General features: G+C 40.3%; 1 long non-coding RNA gene across 1 annotated transcript in view; it reads left to right on the top strand.

The window, feature by feature from the left end:
* LOC116764936 overlaps positions 1–20,601 on the top strand; it is a 48,020-nt gene that overhangs the window by 22,520 nt on the left and 4,899 nt on the right. The window lies entirely within an intron of this gene.

Raw genomic sequence — 20,601 nt, 5'->3', positions numbered from 1 at the left:
CAGCGTTCAGTAGGTGTTCTGTAGGAGTTGTTCCTCGTGTAGATGTATTTCTGGTGTATCTGTGGGTCGGAAGGTGATCTCTGCGTCTTACTCTTCCTCCATCTTCCGCTCATCACCTGCTTTGATTTCTTTATCATGTTCTTTTGTTTAATACTACAGGATTTTTGCTTGTGGTTACTATGAAGCTTACATAAAATATCGGGGTTTTTTTCTTTTTTGTTGCATTGGGTCTTCATTGCTGCGCATGGGCTTTCTCTAGTTGCAGTGTGTAGGTTTATCATTGGTGACTTATCTTGTTGCGGAGCACGGGTTCTGGTCACGCAGACTTGATAGCTGTGGCTCTTGGGCTTTAGAGCACAGGCTCAGCAGTTGTGGCGCATGGGCCTAGTTGCTCCACAGCATGTGGGATCTTCCCACACCGGGCCTCAAACCCATGTCCCCTGCGTTGGTAGGCAGATTCTTAATCACTGTGCCACCAGCGAAGTCCCATAAAATATCTTGAAGTTATAACACCCATTTTAAAGTTGATAACAACTTAGCTTCAATAACATTTCTAAACTTTACAATTTTTACTTCTCACCCCCTCACAATTTAGGTTATTGATGTTACATTTTACATATTTTTTATGTTGTGTGACCAACAGCATATTATTGTAGCTATGGTTATTTTTACTATGTTTTTTTTTTAATGTATTTATTTATTTATGGCTGTGTTTGGTCTTCATTTCTGTGCATGGGCTTTCTCTAGTTGAGGTGAGCGGGGGCCACTCTTCATCACGGTGCGCAGGCCTCTCACTATCGCGGCCTCTGTTGTTGCGGAGCACAGGCTCCAGACGCGCAGGCTCAGTAATTGTGGCTCACAGGCCCAGTTGCTCCGCAGCATGTAGGATCTTCCCAGACCAGGGCTCGAACCCATGTCCCCTGCCTTGGCAGGCAGATTCTCAACCACTGTGCCACCAGGGAAGCACACTATATTTGTTTTTTAACTTTTAAACTAGAGTTGTAAGTGAATTTTGCATCACCATTACCATATTACAGACTCTAACTTTTTGCATGTATGTGTGTATATATAGATATATATATATATACCATTACCGGTGAGTTTTATGCTGTCTTATTATGTTTTTGTGATGTTAATTTGTGTCCTTTTACTTTAGCATTTCTTGTAAGACAGGTCTAGTGGTGAATGCCTTCACCTTTTGTTTGGAAAAGTCTTTCATCTCTCCTTTATTTCTTTTTTTTAAATCTTTGTTTTAAATGGAAGCATAGTTAATTTACAATGTTGTGTTAGTTTCTGGTGTACAGAAAAGTGATTCATTTTTTTGTATATATATATGAATATATATTTTTATGTATGTAAAATTATATATATAGTCTTTTTCATGTACTTTTCCTTTATAGTTTATTCCAAGATATTGAATATAGTTCCCTGTGCTATACAGTAGGACCTTGCTTTATCTACTTTATATGTAGTATTGTGTATCTGTTAATCTCAACCTCCTAATTTATCCCTCTCCCCCCTCCCTCCCCTTTGGTAACCAAAAGTTTGTTTTCTATGTCTGTGCTTCTGTTTCTGTTTTGTAAATAAGTTCATTTGTATCTATTTTAGATTCCACACATAAGTGATATCATACGATATTTGTCTTTCTTTGACTTACTTCACATAGTATGATAATCTCTAGGTCCATCCATGTTGCTGCAAATGGCATTATTTCATTCTTTTTTATGGCTGAGTAGTATTCCAGTGTGTGTGTGTGTGTGTGTGTGTGTGTGTGTGTGTGTGTGTGTGTGTGTGTACATGTGTAAATGTGCATATGTTATACACATATATACATACATACCATGTCTTCTTTATCCATTCATCTGTTGATGGATGTTTAGGTTGCTTCCATGTCTTGGTTATTGTAAATAGTGCTGCCATGAACATTGGGGTGCATGTATCTTTTCAAATGAGTGTTCTCCAGGTATATATCCAGGAGTGGGATCGCCAAATCATATGGTAACTCAATTTTTAGTTTCTAAGGAACCTCATACAGTTTTCCATAGTGACAGCACCAATTTACATTCCCACCAACAATGTAGGAGGGTTCCCTATTTTCCACACTCTCTCCAGCATTTATAGACTTTTTAAATTTTTTAATTAATTAATTTATTTACAGCTGTGTTGGGTCTTCGTTTCTGTGTGAGGGCTTTCTCTAGTTGCGGCAAGTGGGGGCCACACTTCATTGCGGTGCATGGGCCTCTCACTATCGCGGCCTCTCTTGTTGCAGAGCACAAGCTCCAGATGCGCAGGCTCAGTAGTTGTGGCTCACGGGCCTAGTTGCTCCACGGCACGTGGGATCCTCCCATACCAGGGCTCGAACCTGTGTCCCCTGCATTGCCAGGCAGATTCTCAACGACTGTGCCACCAGAGAAGCCCTATTTGTAGACTTTTTAATGATGGCCATTCACACTGGTGTGAGGTGATACCTCATTGTAGTTTTGATTTGTATTTCTCTAATAATTACCAGTGTTGAGCATCTTTTCATGTGCTTATTTGCCATCTATAAATCTTCTTTGGAGAAATGTCTATTTAGGTCTTCTGCCCATTTTTTGATTGGGTTGTTTTTTTGTTTGTTTTGTTATTGAATTATTCTCCTTCATTTCTGAAGGACAGCTTTGCCAGGTATATAGAATTTTTGGTTAACAGGTTTTTTTCTTTCAATATTTTGAATATATCATTCCATTCTCTCCTGGCCTGAAAAATTTCTGTTGAGAGATCTACCTATATAGTCTTACGGAGCTTCCCTTTTATATAACTTCTCTTTTTTCTCTTGCTGCTTTTAGAATTCTTTCTTCATCTTTGACTTTTTTTGCGATACACAGGCCTCTCACTGTTGTGGCCTCTCCCTTTGCGGAACACAGGCTCCAGACGCGCGGGCCCAGCAGCCATGGCTCACAGGCCCAGCTGCTTCGCAGCATGTGGGATCTTCCCGGACTGGGGCACAAACCCATGTCCCCTGCATCGGCAGGTGGACCCTCAACCACTGTGCCAGCAGGGAAGCCCCGTCTTTGACTTTTGATGGTTTAATTATAGTGTGCCTTGGTGTAGCCCTATTTGCGTTCAACATATTTGGTTCCTTTGGGCCTCATGGATCTGGATATCCATTTCTTTCCCCAGGTTTGGGAAGTTTTCAGCCATTATTGCGTTAAATATACTTTCTTACCCTTTCTATTTCTCTTTTCCTTCTGGAATTCCCACAGTGCAGTTATTTTGATTGTGTCCCTTAAGTCCCACATACCTTCTTCACTTTTTAAAATTCTTTTTTCTTTTGGTCCTGTGACGGGATTTCAAATGTCCTGTTTTCTAGAACATTGATTCTTTCTTCTGCATGGTTAAGTCTACTTTTGAAGCTCTTTATTGAATTCTTCAGTTCAGTCATTGTATTTTTCAGCTCTAGGATTTCTTGGTATCTGTTTGTTGAGGGCTTCTGTTACTTTGTTGAACTTCTTGTTTTGCTCATGCAATGTTTTCCTAATTTCATTTAGTTGCCTGTGTGTTCTTGTAGTTTACTAAGCTACTTTAAGAGGACTATTCTGAATTCTTTATCTTACAGCTGGTAAATCTCCATTTCTTCAGGATCAGTTATCAGAGCTTTATTAGTTTCCTGTGGTGATGTCATGTTTACCTGATTTTTCATGGCCCATGATTCCTTATGTTGTTATCTCCTCACTTGAGTTAGCAGGTTCCTCTTCCAGACTTTATTCACTTTCGTTGAGACATTTCTTCACCAGTCAGCTCAGTTTGGGCTTCTGGATGTGTCTGCTGATAATAAACAGGTGGGGTTTACCATCAGGGTTTATTTTTCTGTGAGGACACTGCCTGAGCTTTGGGGTTGGGAAATGGGGGAATGCCCCTGGCTGAGAACAGTTAGATAGGACTGCTGGCTTGGTTCCCGGCCCAAGCAAGGCTGTGAGATGGGTGCTCTGGCCAGGCTTACTAGATGATTGGAACTAGGTACTGTACTCAGCAGTAGATGGCACTGTGAAGTAGCTTTCTTAACCCTGATGGGGCAGCAGGACAGGCTCCAGGGGGTGCACAGCCTTTTGTTTGGGAACCTGAATCAGGCAAGACTGTGCACTGAATTCCTGGCAAGATGGGGCTACTGCTTTTGCTCTGTAGATGAAGCCAGAGGCTGTGCTCTTTGTTCAGGTACCACTGTAAGCAGGGCTATTGGGCGGGTTACACAGGTTCCTAGTGCTGTGGTTAGATTCCCTGGTCGAGTGGACCGAAGGCTCTATTCAGCAGTGGGTGGGGCTATAACTTAGTTCCCCTGCCCAGGCTAGTTCCAAGCAGCCTCACAGTGGAACCAGGTCAGACTTTCTGGTCTAGAGGGACTGGGAGCTACAATCAGCATGCTGGCTGTGACACAGCTCCCCTGCCCCTGTGGGGAAAGCCAGGTTGCAGGGCTGCAAAGCTCTTTGTTTGAAGACTGAAGTCAGACAGATCTGTACCCCACTGATTCCCTGGTCAAGGTGTGCTACTTTCTTGGCTCTGCAGATGAGCACGGCCGCCGCTTGGGGCTGTCACTCGTGTGCTACAGGTAGAAACTCATTCTGCCAAGATCTGAGCACTGGCTGTTGCAAGCCCCTCTCCCCTCTCCATCACAGTCAGATTTCCAGTGGTCAGGCACTGCAGATCTACCCACAGTCCCTGTGGGGCAAGACCAGAGTGTAAGCTCCCAAGAAACAACCCAGAATGCTGGAGGAGCTGGGTGTGCACCCTGGGCTCTTTTTCCACGGCAGGAACTTTAGGCTCAGGGAGACCCCTCAGAGTGGGGCCATGCTGCCTTGGGGAGGGGCAGTGTGATCAGCGTGTAACCACTCCTCTTACCCTTCTAAGGAGGTCTGTCTTGGTCTGTGTTGCAGGGGGGTGCTTTAGCCTCTCTCCAGCCTTCTAGGATCCTCTCAGTGGAGTCTTGTCAATGAATGGTTGTTAGTTGATCTCCTTATGAGGGGGAGTGAAGTCAGGAACAACCGATGTTGCCATCTTGGTAACATCACTCCTGAATATCTTCTTTGTTGAAGCATCTGTTCAAATCTTTTGCTACTCTTGAGGTATGGATCCAAGCTCATTGTTTTGGTTTTTTTACGTGTGAATATCCAAATGTTCCAGCACCATTTTTTGACAAGGCTATCCTTTCTCTATTTCATTTCCTTTGTACCTTTGTCAAAAATTGGTTGTTCATATATACGTGGATTCATTTCTGGACTTTTTACTCTGTTCACTGACCTATTTTCTGTCTTTAGGCCAATATCATGCTGTTTTGATTACTATATAGCTTTATAATAATTCTCCAGATCAAGTAATGTTAGCTTCTCCGACTTTATTTTTCTTTCTCATTTTGGCTATTTTAGGTTCTTTGCATTTCCATTTAAATTTTAGAATCAGTTTGTCAATTTTTACCCAAAAAATCCTATGAAATTTTGATTGGGATTGTGTTGAATCTATAGATCAATTTAATCTCCTTCCCCTCTTTTGTTTTATACATAAAAGGTAGCCACCACAAACACAGTTCTGTACCTGGCGTTTCTCACATCGTAATGAATCGTGGAGATCTTATTCTCTGATAGTCTCCATTACAGTGTCATTGTGTGCTGTCGCGGGGATGTACTTTACTTCATTTAACCAGTCCCTTGTGATGGATTTCTAGTTTATTGCCAGTGTTTTGCTATTATGAACAGTACTGCAGTACAATAGTACATGTCATTTCCCTTGTGGGCAAATATAGCTGCAGGATAAATTTGAGAAATGTGATTGCTAGGTCAAAAGATATACACATTTAAAATTTTAACAGACGTTGCTAAGTTGCTAAGCGTTTTCATCAATTTATATTCCTACCAGTAATATTATAAAATAGAGGGTTTGTTTGCCATAGTCTCAGTGTTGCATTGCCAACCTTTTTCTTTTTTGCCAAGTTGATAGGTGAACGTGGTCCACTGACTCATTTTGATTTGCCTTTATTACAGATAAGGTTAAACATCTTTGTGTGTAGGAGTCTTTTGTATTTTTTTTCGTTGATTTCTTTGTGTGCTTTGCCCATTTTTTTCCTGCTGGATTGTTGGAGTCTTTCAGATCCAAGGAAGTCTTTATTTATTAGGGAAATTAGCTCTTTGTCTCACAAGTTGCAAATGTATTTTTATCCACTTTACCATTTATTATTTTTAAGTTATTTGTTTTTTGGCGGTGTTGGGTCTTTGTTGCTGCGTGCGGGCTTTCTCTAGTTGTGGTGAGCGAGGGCTACTCTTCATTGTGATGTGCGGGCTTCTTGTTGCAGTGCCTGCTCTTGTTGCAGAGTATGGGCTCTAGGCATGCGGGCTCAGTAGTTGTGGCTCTCAGGCTCTAGAGCGCAGGCTCAGTAGTTGCGACATGCAGGCTTAGTTGCTGTGCGGCGTGTGAGATCATCGTGGACCAGGGCTTGAACGCGTGTCCCCTGCATTGGCAGGTGGATTCTTAACCACTGTGCCACCAGGGAAGTCCCTACCATTTATCTTTGTTTTTTTGTTTTTTTGTAATAAGGAAAGCTTTTACATTTATGTATTTGAACTTATTAGCCTTTCCTTTGAAGCTTTGTGTTTTTAGCCCCAGTGCCCTTTTTTTTTTCCTGGCTGTGCTGTGCGGCATGTGGGATTTTAGTTCCCTCAGCGGGGATTGAACCGGGCCCTTGGCAGTGAAAGCACTGAGTCCTAACCATTGGACCGCCAGGTAACTCCCTAGTCTTAATTAGAAATGCTTTCTTTACTCAAGTCTGTATTTGAATTTTCTGATGTTTTTCTTCTAGTACTTTTATGAGTATTTTTACTTTCAAATCTTTTATTTATTAGAAGTTTATTCTACTACAGTGTAAGGTATTCAGTTTGTTTTCCTGTTGTTCCAACACCATTAATTAAAAAGCCTGTCTTTTCCCCACTGATTTTTTTTTTCGGCTGCATTGGGTCTTCGTAGCTGCGCACAGACTTTCTCTAATTGTGGCGAGAAGGGGCAACTCTTCATTGCAGTGTGCAGACTTCTCATTGCAGTGGCCTCTCTTGTTGAGGAGCATGGGCTCTAGGTGCATGGGCTTCAGTAGTTGTGGCTCACGGGCTGTAGAACACAGGCTCAGTAGTTGTGGCACACAGGCTTAGTTGCTCTGCAGCATGTGGGATCTTCCCGGACCAGGGCTTGAACCCGTGTCCCCTGCATTGGCAGGTGGATTCTTAAACACTGTGCTACCAGGGAAGCACCACCCCCCACTGATCTTTGATACCACCTTTATGTGTAGTAAATTTCTACATATGTTTGGGGCTCTTTCTGGATCTTCTGATCTGTTCCATGGAATGTGTAATCAAGCATCAGAATCACACTGTTTAAATCAGTTTTAAAATTATATTTAATGTCTGGTAGCGGTAGTCTCCCCTCATTGCCTTCTCTGTTAGTTTTCTGGCTCTTATTAATCTTTACATATGAACTTTAGAATCAGTCTGTGTATTAAAGAAAACTGTTGGCATTTTTATAGGGATCATATGCCATTTATATATTAGTGAGACTCAGCTCTTTATGGTATTATGTCTTATCCGGGAACATGACATGCCTTTTATTTGCTTAACTATTCTTTTGAATTCACTACTGTTTTTGTTTGTTTGTTTTTTGTTTTTATAAATTTATTTATTTATTTTTGGCTGTGTTGGGTCTTCGTTTCTGTGCGAGGGCTTTCTCCAGTTGCGGCGAGTGGGGGCCACTCTTCATCGCGGTGCGCAGGCCTCTCACTGTCACGGCCTCTCCCGTTGCGGAGCACAGGCTCCAGACGTGCAGGCTCAGCAGTTGTGGCTCACGGACCTAGCTGCTCCGCGGCATGTGGGATCTTCCCAGACCAGGGCTCGAACCTATGTCCCCTGCATTGGCAGGTAGATTCTCAACCACTGCGCCATCAGGGAAGCCCTCACTACTGTTTTAAAGCTTTGTTCGTAGAGGTCTTAGTTGTAAAGTTTATTCCTCAGTCTTTTATCATTTTTGTTGCAATTGTAAACATAGTTGACCCTTGAACAACACAGATTTGAACTACACAGGGCCACTTTATATGTGGATTTTGTTTTCCAGTAAATAATACAGTACTACACAATCCATGGTTAGTTGAATCCATGGATGTAGAACTGCAGATATGGATGTCCAACTGTAAAGTTATATGCAGATTTTCAACTGTGCAGGGAGTCAGCCCCCCTAACCCCGACCTTGTTCGAGGGTCAACTGTACCATCTTTTCCCCATTATATCTTCTGTTTGTTTTTGGTATAAATGAAAGTTATCTTTATATTTGTTTTGTTCCCACTATCTTGTTGAATTCTTACTATCACAGTTTTTTAGTTGACTCTACTGTGTTTTCCAAGAATACCACCATATTACCTTCAAAAGTAATAGATTTTTCCTTTCTCACAATTTTTATGTATCTAATTTATTATTATTTTTTGTCTAGTTGTATTCAAATTATTCTCCCCCTTTAAACTTCTTCCTTTTTTGGATTTACTGTTATTTCTTCCGTTGTATCATTTAGAATTGCTTTCAGCCATAAGTAGCAGAAAACCTAACACAGCTTAAGCAAGTAAGGATTTGTTTTTCTCATATGGAAGTAGTCTGGAGGTACTACTAGCAGTTCAACTATGTCAGTAACCTAATTTTCTCTCTGCCATCTGTCAACCCAAGTTGACACATTAAAATTAACCATCACAATGGGTATGGGCTTTTCTTTTGTGGTAATGAAAATGTTTTGGAACTTGATAGATGTGGTGGTTACACAACATTGTTTTTTATTTATTTATTTTTTGCTGTACGCAGGCCTCTCACTGTTGTGGCCTCTCCCGTTGCGGAGCACAGGCTCCGGACCCGCAGGCTCAGCGGCCATGGCTCAACGGGCCCAGCCGCTCCACGGCATGTGGGATCTTCCCGGACTGGGGCACGAACCCGTGTCCCCTGCATCGGCAGGCGGACTCTCAACCACTGCGCCACCAGGGAAGCCCAACATTGTTTTTTAATTTAATTTTTTTAAATTTTTATTGGAGTGTAGTTGCTTTACATTGTTGTGTTAGTTTCTGCTGTACGGCAAAGTGAATCAGCTATACATACATCCCCTTACACAATATTATGAGTGTACTAAATGCCCCTGAATTGTACACTTTAAAATGGTTAATTTTATGTACATGAATTTCACATCAACTGAAAGAATACTAGAAAAACTGATTTTCTTTTTATACAAAACAATAACAAAGCTAAAACCACCTTAGCCTTCAAGGTTGTAGTGCTTATTTAGGATCAGTTTAAAGGTCTTCTCACCATATAAATATGAAGAAGTAATGATGCCTCTGATAGATGCTGCTGATGGGCTAATTCACTGCCCATTCCCATTGTGATGGTTAATTTTATGTGTCAACTTGGGTAGGCTGTGGTGCCCAACTGTTTGGTCACACACAAATCTAGATGTTGCTATGAAGGTGTTATTAACATTTAAATCAGTAGACTGTGAATAAAGCAGAATACTCTTTGTAATGTGGGTGGGTCTCATCTAATTAGTTGAGGGCCTTAAGATAAAAGTCTGAGGTTCCCCAAGGAAGAAGGAATTTGGCCTCCAGTCTGCAGCATAAAAACTCTGCCTCAGTTTCCGGCCTTTGGACTCAAAACCACAACATCAACCCTTATTGGAATTTCAGCCTGCCAACCTCTTACTTCGCACATTTTAAACTTGCCAACCCTCACAATGGTGTCAGCCAATTCCTTAAACACCAGTTAGTACTATTTCTCTGGAGAACCCTGACTGATACACCCATTTAGCATTTGTTCCCTATACCCTCCTGCTCCCAGCCCCTGGCAGTCACCAATCAGCTGTCTCTATGGATTTACCTATTCTGGGTGTTTCACATAAAAGGAATCATAAATATGTAACCTTGTGAATCTGGCTTCTTTTACTTAGCATGTTTTCAGGGTTCACCCACTATGTAGCATGTATTATCATTTCATCCCTTTCTAAATTTTTTAAAAATTTAATTGATATAATTGACATGTAATATTCAAACATAATGAGTTGATATTTGTATATATTGTGAAATGATCACCACAGTAAGTCTAGTTAAAATCCTTCAGCATACATAGTTACAATTTTATTTTCTTGGGATGAGAACTTTTAAAACTTAGTCTCAGGACTTCCCTGGTGGTCCAGTGGTTAAGAGTCCATTATCCCAATGCAGGGGGCATGGGTTCGATCCCTGGTCAGGGAACTAAGATCCTGCATGCCTCACGGGCAAGGCTGAGAGAGAGAGAGAGAGAGAGAGAAAAGAAAATTAAATTAAAAAAAAAAGACTCTCTTAGCAACTTTCAAATGTACAATACAGTGTTATTAGCTAGAGTCACCATGCTGTACATTACATTCTCATGACTTATTTATTTTATAACTGGAAGTTTGTGTTTTTTTACCCCCTTGACCTCCCAATCTGCCACCAGTTTTTTTGTATCCATGATCAAAGGAGTTTTTTGGTTTTGTTTTTGTTTGTTTTTTATTGTTTTGTTTTTTAGATTCCACATATAAAGTGAGACCATATAGTATTTGTCTTTCTTTGGCTTATTTCACTTAGTATGCCCTCAAGGTCCATCCATGTTGTTGCAAATGATGAAATTTTATTTATTTTTTTCATGGCTGAATAATATACAGCAGTTGTATATATATTCCACATTTTTTTCATCCTTTCATCCATTGATGGATGCTTAGTTTGTTTCCATATCTTGGCTATTGTAAATAATGCTGCTATGAACATGGGGGTGCAGATATCATTTTGAGACAGTATTTTCATTTACTTTGGATGAATACACAGAAGTAGAATTGCTGGATTGTGCGGTAGTTCTATTTTTATTTTTGAGGAACCTCCATAGTTTTCCATCGTGGCTGCATCAATTTATATTCCCACCATCAGTGCACAGGTGATCATTTTCTCCACATCCTCACCAACACTTGTTATTTGTTGTCTTTTTTGGTTTGTTTTTTTTTTCGTTTTTGTGGTACGCAGGCCTCTCACTGCTGTGGCCTCTCCCGCTGCGGAGCACAGGCTCCGGACGCGCAGGCTCAGCGGCCGTGGCTCACGGGCCCAGCCTCTTTGCGGCATGTGGGATCTTCCCGGACCGGGGCACGAACCCGTGTCCCCTGCATCAGCAGGCGGACTCTCAACCACTGCGCCACCAGGGAAGCCCTGTTGTCTTTTTGATAATAGCCATTCTAACAGGTGTGAGGTGATATCTCATTGTGGCTTTGACTTACATTTTCCTGATGATTAGTGACGTGAGTACCTTTTCATGTGTCTGTTGGCCATCTATATGTCTTCTTTGGAAAAATGTTTATTTTTTAGTTGTACTGTTTGTTTTTTTGCTATTAAGTTGTATGCATTCTTTATATATTTTGTATATTAACCCCATATAAGAAAAATGATTTGAAAATATTTTCTCCCATTCAGTGATGTCCTTTGCTGTGCAGCTTTTTAATTTGACATAGTCCCACTTGTTTATTTCTGCTTTTATTGCCTTTGCTTTTCATGTCAAATGCAAAAAATTATCACCAAGACTGATATCAAGGAACTTACCACTTATTTCAGGTCTTATGTTCAAACATTTGGTCCATTTTGAGTTAATTTTTGTGTATGGTGTAAGAGAATGGTCCAGTTTCATTCTTTTGCATGCAGCACCATTTATTGAAGAGACTGTCCTTTCTGCATTGTATATTCTTGGCTCATTTGTTGTAAATTAATTGACTATATATGCATGGGTTTATTTCTGGGCTCTCTATTCTGTTCCATTGATTGATGTGTCTCTTTAATGCCAATACTGTGCTGTTTTGATTACTATAACTTGTAATATTGTTTGAAATAGGGAGTGTGATGAGTCCAGATTTGTTCTTCCTTCTCAAGATGGCTTTGGCTACTCAGAGTCTTTTGTGGGTCTTTACAAATTTTAGGATTATTTATTGTGTTTCTGTGAAAAATGCTATTGGAATTTTGATAGGGGTTGCATTGAATCTGTAGATTGCTTTTGGTAGTATTGACATTTTTAAAACATTAATTTTTGCAGTACATGAGCATGGAATATCTATGCATTTATTTGTGTCATCTTCAGTTTCTTTCATCAGTGTCTTACAGTTTTCATTGTACAGGCCTTTCACCTCCTTTTTTTTTTTTTTTTTGCTGTTATTAGTGTATAGAAACCCAGTAGGTTTTTATATATAATTGACCCTTGAACATCATGGGGTTTGGGGCACTGACTTCCCCCCCCCCCCCCACACACACACAGTCAAAAATCTGCATATAACTTTATAGCTGGCACTCTGCATCCACAGGTTCAACCACCAAGATTGTGTGGTACTGTAGTGTGTATTTATTGAGAAAAAGTAATGTGTAAGTGGATCCATGCAGTTCAAACCTCTGTTGTTCAAGTGTCAACTGTATTGATATTGTATGCTGCAACTGTACTGTTTTATTAGTTTTAACAGTTTTTTGGTGGAGTCTAGAGTTTTCTATAATATCATGTCATTGGCAAATATTGAGTTTCACTTCTTTCTTTCTGATTTGGATGCCTTCTCTTTTTCTTACCTGATTACTCTGGATAGGACTTCTAAATCCATGTTTAATAAAAGTGGTAAGAGTAGCATCCTTAGCTTGTTCCTGATATTAGAAGAAGAAAGCTTTCAGCTTTTCACCATTGAGTATGTTAGCTGTGGGCTTATCGTATATGGCCCTTATTATGTTGAGGTATGTATACCTCAACATAATACCTTTATACCCACTATACCCAGTTTTTATCATAAATGGATGTTGAATTTTGTCAGGTGCTTTTTCTGCATCTATTGAGATGATCATGTGATTTTCATCCTTCATTTTGTTACTGTACTGTATCACAGTGATTGATTTGTGGATGTTGAACCATCCTTGCATCCCTAGAATAAATCCCACTTGATCATGGTGCATGATCCTTTTAATGTATTGTTGAATTCTGTTTGCCTATATTTTATTGAGGTTTTTTTCATATATGTTCATCAGGGATATTGGCCTGTAATTTCCTTTTCTTGTGGCATCCTTTTCTGGTTTGGTATCAGGGTAATACAGACCTCATAAAATCAGTTTGGAAGTGTTCCTTCCTCTTCTGGTTTTTGGAAGAGTTTGAGAAGGATTGGTATTAATTCTTTTAATGTTTTGTAGAATTCACCCATGAAGCCATCTGGCCCTAGACTTTTTCTTGGGAGGTTTTTAATTACTAATTCAATCTCCTTACTAGTATTTGGTCTGTTCAGATTTTCTGTTTCTTCATGATTCATCCTGTTAGGTTATATGTTTCTAGGACACTTTCCATTTCTTCTGGGTTGTCCAATTTGTTCATATATAATTGTTCATAGTAATCTCTTAGGATCCTTTGTATTTCTATGGTATCAGTTGTAATTTCTCCTCTTTCATTTCAGATTTTATTTGAGTGCTCTCTCTCGCTCTCTCTCTCTCTCTCTCTCTCTGGTGAGTTTCACTAACAGTTTGTCAATTTTGTTATCTTTTTGAAAAACCAGTTCTTAGTTTCATTGATCTTTTCTAAAATCTTTTTTTTGGTCTTTAGAGCAGTTATTTCCATTCTGCTCATTGTTATTTTCTTCCTTCTACTAACTTTGGGCTTTATTCTTCTTTTTCTAGTTCCTTGAGGTGGTGTAAAATCCTTGGGATTTTTCTTGTTTCTTGAAGTAGGCATTTATTGCTATGAACTTCCCTCTTCAAACTGCTTTTGGCACATCTTATGGGTTTTGGTGTGTTGTATTCCATTTTCGTTTGTTTCAAGGTATTTTAAATTTTCTCTTTTGATTACTTCTTTGATTCATTGGTTGTTCGGTACTATGTTATTTAATATTCATATATTTGTGATTTTTCCAGTTTTATTCTTCTGATTGATTTCTAGTTTTATACCATTGTGGTCAGAAAAGATGCTTGGTATGACTTCAGTCTTAAATTTATTAAGACTTGTTTTGTGGCCTAACAAATGATCAACCCTGGAGAATGTTTCATGTGCACTTGAGAAGAATGTGTATTCTGTTACTTTTGGATGGACTGTTCTGTATATATCTGTTATGTTCATTTGCTTTAACATGTTTAAAACCAGTGTTTCCTTATTGATTTCCTGTCTGGATGATCTATCCATTCATGAAACTGTGGTAATTAAAGTCACCTAATGTTATTGTATTGCTTTTTATTTCTCTCATCAGGTCTGTTGATATTTGCTGTATACACTTAGGTGCTCTTATGTTGTGTTCATAAATATTTACAAATGTTATATCCTCTTGTTAGATTGACCCCATTGTACCTATGTAATGATCTTCTTTATCTCTTACTACAGACCGTTTTAAACTCTATATTATCTGATATAAGTATAGCCACCCCAGCTTGTTTTGGTTTTCATTTGCATGGAATATATTTTTCCTATCCTTTCACTTTCAGTCTGTGTGCCTTTACATCTGAAGTGAGTCTCTTGTAGGCAGCATAGATGGATCTTTTTTTTTTTTTAATCCATTCAGCCATTCTGTCTTTTGATTGGAGAATTTAGTTCTTTTTCATTTAAAGTAATTATTGATAGGTGTGTACTTATTGCCATCTTGTTACTTGTTTCCTGGCTGTTTTATTGTTCTTCTGTTCCTTTCTTCTCTTGCTTCCTTTCTGATTTGATGCTTTCCTGTAGTGGTATGCTTAGATTCCTTTATCTCTGTTTTTTGTGTGTCTACTATGGGTTTTTTTCTGTGACTTACATATAACAACTTATAGCAGTTTATTTTAAGGTGCTAACAACTTAAAAGTTTGAATGCATCCTACAGCTCTATATTTTTATTTTCTGCTTCCTCTTGTTTTATGTTTTTGACGTCACAATTTACATCTTTTTATTTTGTGTATGCCTTAGCAAATTATTATAGTTACATTTTTTACTACCTTTGTCCTTTAACTTGTAAGGAACAGTACCAAGAAACGGAGGAGAGCTTAAACAAGCTTTATTTGGGAACGCTCCCGGGCGAGGTTCACTGGTCCGAGAGAAAGGGGCCAGAGAAGTCACACCCGGGTGAGGGTTTGGGCAGAATTTATAGGGGAAGAAGGGAAAGGGGTGTGGTGAATCCGGGGGGGTGCAGGTTATTCCTTATTTGGTGGTCTCTTCAGGTATCGTGGCAATATCCGGTGCTGGTTGCATCAGTCTTGGGACCGTTAGTCCCACCCCTCAAAAGGCGGGAAGGCTGGGCCAGGTGGAAAGTCCCCGGGTCAGTTTCTGGAACTGGGTGGTCCGGAAAGTTTCGGTCTGATGCAACCTGTGAGTCTGGTTGCGTTCCCCTGCCTCGGGCTAGTTGGCCTTTACATAACTTTCATACTAGCTTTATAAGTGATTAATGTACCACCTTTATAACATTAGATTATTCTGAATTTTACTATATATTTACCTTTACCAGTGAGACTTCCATGTTTTCCTGTTACTGATTAGCACAGTTTCCTTTCAGCTTATAGAAGTCCTTTTAACATTTCTTGTAAGGCTGGTCTAATGTTGATGAACTCCTTTAGTTTTAGCTTGTCTGGAAAACTCTTTATCTCTTCAGTTCTGAATGACAACTTTGCCAGATACAGTATTCTTTGTTCGAAGTTTTTTTTCTTTAATCACTTTGAATATATCATGCCACTCCCTATATTGCCTGCAGAACTTCTGCTCGAAAATCTGATGATACTTAGGGGGGATTCTTTGTACATAAAAAGTTGTTTTCCTCTTCATGCTTTTAAGATTCTCTCCTTGTCTTTAACTTTTGACATTTTAATTATAATATGTCTTGGTGTGGGTCTCTGAGTTCTTATTTGAAACTATCTGTTCCTCTTGCACCTAGGTGTCTGTTTCCTTCCCCAGGTTAGGAAAGTTTTCAGCTGTTGTTTCTTCAAATGAGTCTTCTCTCTCCTATTTCTGTGACCCCTTTAATGCAAATGTTGGTCCATTTGATGTTGTCCCGTAAGTCCTTTAAGCTATCTTCACTTTTTTTCATTTTTCTTTTTGTTTCTCTGATTAGGTGAAGTCCACTGCCCACTTGTCCTTTCTTCTGCTTCGTCTAGTTTACTGTTGAACCCCAGTAGTGTACTTTTCAGTTTGATCATTGTTTCTTCAGCTCTGTGACTTTTTTTTTAATTGGAGTATAGTTGATTTACTATGTTGTGTTAGTTCCTTCTGTACAGCAAAGTGAATCAGTTATATACATACACATATCCACTCTTTTTTAGATTTCCTTCCCATTTAGGTCACCACAGAGCATTGAGTAAAGTTCTCTGTGCTATACAGTAGGTTCTCATTAGTTATCTGTTTTCTGTATAGTAGCGTCTGTATGTCAATCCCAGTCTCCCAGTTCATACCACCCCCCAACCACCAGCTCTGTGACTTCTGTTTGATACTTTCTTATACCTTCTATCTCTTTGTCAAAGATTTCACTGTGTTCATCCATTCCCTTCCTGAGCTTGGTAAGCATCTTTATGATCTTTGTTTTGAGCCCTTTATGAGGTAAATTACTTACCTGCATTACATTAATTCTTTTTCCGAGATTTTATCTTATTTCATTTGGAACATATTCCTCTATTTCTTCATTTTCCTTGACTCTGTGTTGGTGTCTATGCGGAGGTGAAACAGCCACCTCTTAATCTTGAGGGGGTGGCCTCATGTAGGAGAACCTTGTCATCCAGCCCTACCCTAGCTCTTGCTTGTCTCTCATACCTTTGTGATTGTCCAGGCTGCCCATTTTAATTTTAGAGGCTCTCAGTTGTTGAGCGTGTGCAAGACCTGTCAGTATCCCATAGAGGAGGGTCTCAGTTAGCAGGCTTATTGGAAGCTAGACTCTCAGGTAGCAGCATATACAAATATATACAGTACTGAAGGACTGCAAGCATAAGCCCTGCTGGCTGCAAAAGCTGGATACCCTAAACGTGTCCCCCTCGGTATCAGTCACAAAAATTGGGGCTCCAGACAACTGTACCTTTCTGAGAGATACTGGTGGGCAGATGGAGAGCACAAAAATGGTGTCCTCTGGCTTTTGTCCAAGGAGAGCATCTCAGTAGGTCCCTACATCCAACCAGAAGCCTGCCCCTCAGGCCAAAGCTCCAGGACAAGCAAATATTCCTTTATCACAGAAAGACTGGGGTTTGTTTCAGTCTGCTGTCTCACTGTGCCCTGGGGGTGGTAGCAGGCCAAGAACTGTCTCCCCATTTATAACAATTCCATGGGATCCAGGAACACAAGCCCTGCTGGCTCCCAGAGGCAGGTGATTAAGGGGCATCCCCTAGGTGGCAGCCACAAAAACTGAGGCACCAGATGTAAAACCTGGGACCAGACACATGTATGAGCTCCTCCCTGGGAGACAGTAGTGCTCTGATGGCTGTAGGGTGAAAGCGCCAAGAGAGTGCTCACGCTCTGAGGCTGCTGGAGAGCATTACAGTAGACACTTAGATGTGTGCTTCCTTGGAAATCTTAGGCCACAGTTATGAAGATAAGTTAGTGGGCCTCTCATAGTAAGACTCCTCGGACTGTTGCCTATTGCCGTTCCCTGGAGATGGTAGCCGGTTAAGAACTCTTTTGCTGTTGGTTACAGTCCTGCTGGACCCATGAGCATAAGCCCCACTGGCTGCCAGAGCCAGGCAATCAGGGGTGTCCCCTGAGTTGTAGTCACAAAAACCAGGGTACCACACATAAAAAGATACCGGATGCATGTAAAAGCTCCCCTCTGGAGATACTGGTGCTCTACATTGCAGCATAGGGAGGGCATAAAGATGGTGCTGACTGGGGGGAAAAAAAGAATGTAGATTAAAATACTAAAAAGATGGTGCCCTGCCGGCAGGAGTGAGACAAAGATGGCATCCACCAGCCTTTGTCCTTGGAGGGTACCCCAGCAGGCATGCGTGTTAAATCTGACCCCTGCCCCTCGGACCAACACTCTAAGGTAAGCAATAAAGCCTCTTACATAAAGTCTGGGTGCATTTCAGTTGGCTCCTTCTGTGCTGGGCCCTGGTGCAGGTGGGTCTGAGAGTATGAGCCTTTTTTTTTTTTTAATAAATTTATTTATTTATTTTTTGGCTGAGTTGGGTCATTGTTGCCATGTGCGGGCTCTGTCTAGTTGTGGCGAGCGGAGGCTACTCTTTGTTGCGGTGTGCAGGCTTCTCATTGCGGTGGCTTCTCTTTGTTGTGGAGCACAGGCTCTAGGCGCGAGGGCTGCAGTAGTTGTGGCTCGCAGGCTCAGTAGTTGTGGCACACGGGCTTAGTTGCTCTGCGGCATGTGGGATCTTCCCGGACCAGGCAGGGCTCAAACCCGTGTCCCCTGCATTGGCAGGCAGATTCTTAGCCACTGTGCCACCAGGGAAGTCCCATGCACCAGAAGTTTTATTACAGCTATAACTTAGAAGCAGATTCTGACAAGACTTTTAGAAGCCGTCTTAAAATTTTCCTAAGCTTCATTCACATCACATGAAGGCAGCAACTGTTAAAACATATTTAGATTCCATTAGGGTACATTTTGCTATCACATTGGAGTCTCTTAAGAACCATTTTATCCCCATCAAGATGCCTTTACTGAACAGTTTCTGGTACTGAACATCAGTAAGAACCTTTAGGTGGTGCTCTTTGGTTAAAAACATTTATTCCTCAACCAATTTAAATACAGTAGTATATCCTAAGGAAAAAATGGACCTTAATTTTTTTTAAGGGACCATCTCCCAGGTCTGCTCAGGTTTTCTCATACCATTTCTGCTGCAGAGGCTAATAATCTGTCCTGTCTCCTCCCATCCGTTTCTAACGGGTTGCCCTGATGTAGATATGAAATTCTGCTCTGGAAGCAGGCTGTCCGTTTTAAAATAGCAAAGAGCAGGGTCTTGATTTCCTACCTTACAGAACACGCCTAGACTGATACTCTCTCATCACCTGCTACTAATTATGCCTCCCAGAAAAGTCCCCCATCTCTGTCCTCCTGCAAAGAACCTCCTCGTCTGTCACATTTCCCTGATGGGGTCACAGCTTTCCTTACTGTCCAGGAACTGACTACCTGTCCTGCAGCTAGCTCATCAGACTCGGCCCTCCTCCAGCCTCAGGCATCCCTCCTTGTCCTTACCTGCTCTCCTGCCCTTCAATATCCTAATTCCCCTTTGCTCATTTTTCTGCTCACTTCCCAGCCCCTACTTTTGGTCAGGGCTTACCTTTGCTTTTAATCTGGCTCCAAAGAGTTGAGGTCACTTGGAAAAACTGTTCCCTAATATCCTAAGATGCACCCTCCCGGGATACAGTTGGTCTTGCCAACTATAAATCCATACCCTCTACCTCTGTAGTCTGATCCTTTTCTCAGCCACTTTGACCCTAACACTTAGTACCCTGCCAGTAACTTACTTCTTACCACCTATGTTCCTTTAAAAACCAGGCAGGCCTAGATTCTTCCATCATCTGCCCCAGTCTAAGATAAAAAACCCAACTTAAAAAATATTTTAAAAGATTGTACTTCCAAAGATTTTACTAAAGCATTTATTTTTTAAACAAAAATATACATTAATCTCAGATTTACAGAATATAGAAATAATTTATCCAAAGCAATTTGCATTTTAAAATTGTTAATATTGCACCCAACCATGTAAGTCTTTGACACATTTGCATTGTCGACCTTTCCCACAATTTGCAAAACGGGAGAGAAATCTGAAACTGACAGAATTACACAAAAAAACTTACAATTTTTAAATTTACAAGATAAAGAAAAGTTGTAAACTTCCGGAAATTTACTTCCGTAGACTAAAGAGCTATATTCTTTTCATATCTAGACAGTGAACTATATACACGCTGTGATTTCCTCATAAGGAATTCAAAGGAACAGATATTGTGAACATTCACAACCTAATGGTAAAGAACAGAATTACTGAAGACACTTCTCTGTCTTCACTGAAACATGGAAACTAGTGTGTGAAACACAGAGTGAGAAAAGCCCCTGGATAAATAACTTTTACCTCTTTGAGGATAGTTTCCATAATTGCCTAAAGTTATGTTCAGTTTTAAAATGATACACTGTTAGTCTTAGAAATATGGCTACCAACAGCCTTTTCTCTCAAGACATAAGACAAGTAGGAAAGAGTGAGGTCTCTGTTCAAGTCCCTTATAAAATACTTTACATATAGGCAGGCACAAAAGTTTGCTTTTCAAAAGAAAGCTTTGCAAAATATTCTGCAATTTATCACTGATACCCTCAGTTTTTAAAAGCTTTTTTTTAAAAAGCCCATAAATATTTAAGTATCTGTTTTTAATGACAGTAGAAAATAAATGTACTTGGTACTACAGGAAGTGTCTGAAACAATATATAATAGTAAGAGTAAACGTATGTAATGTGCTCTTTTAACCTGGTAGTAAACCGAAACAGATCAAAACCTTGTACTTATGAAATGTGAAGTAATTTTTGTTGATTGAGCTGAATTAGTAAACCAATATGAGACCATGAAACCAAGCAGCCCCATTATCAACTCTGAAAAAGTCATCAGACCACTTAGCTTCTAGGGGATGAACATTC

The sequence above is a fragment of the Phocoena sinus genome, chromosome 14 (assembly GCF_008692025.1).
Source record: "Phocoena sinus isolate mPhoSin1 chromosome 14, mPhoSin1.pri, whole genome shotgun sequence".
Lineage (NCBI taxonomy): Eukaryota > Metazoa > Chordata > Mammalia > Artiodactyla > Phocoenidae > Phocoena > Phocoena sinus.
This window is presented reverse-complemented; position numbering and strand designations above follow the sequence as displayed.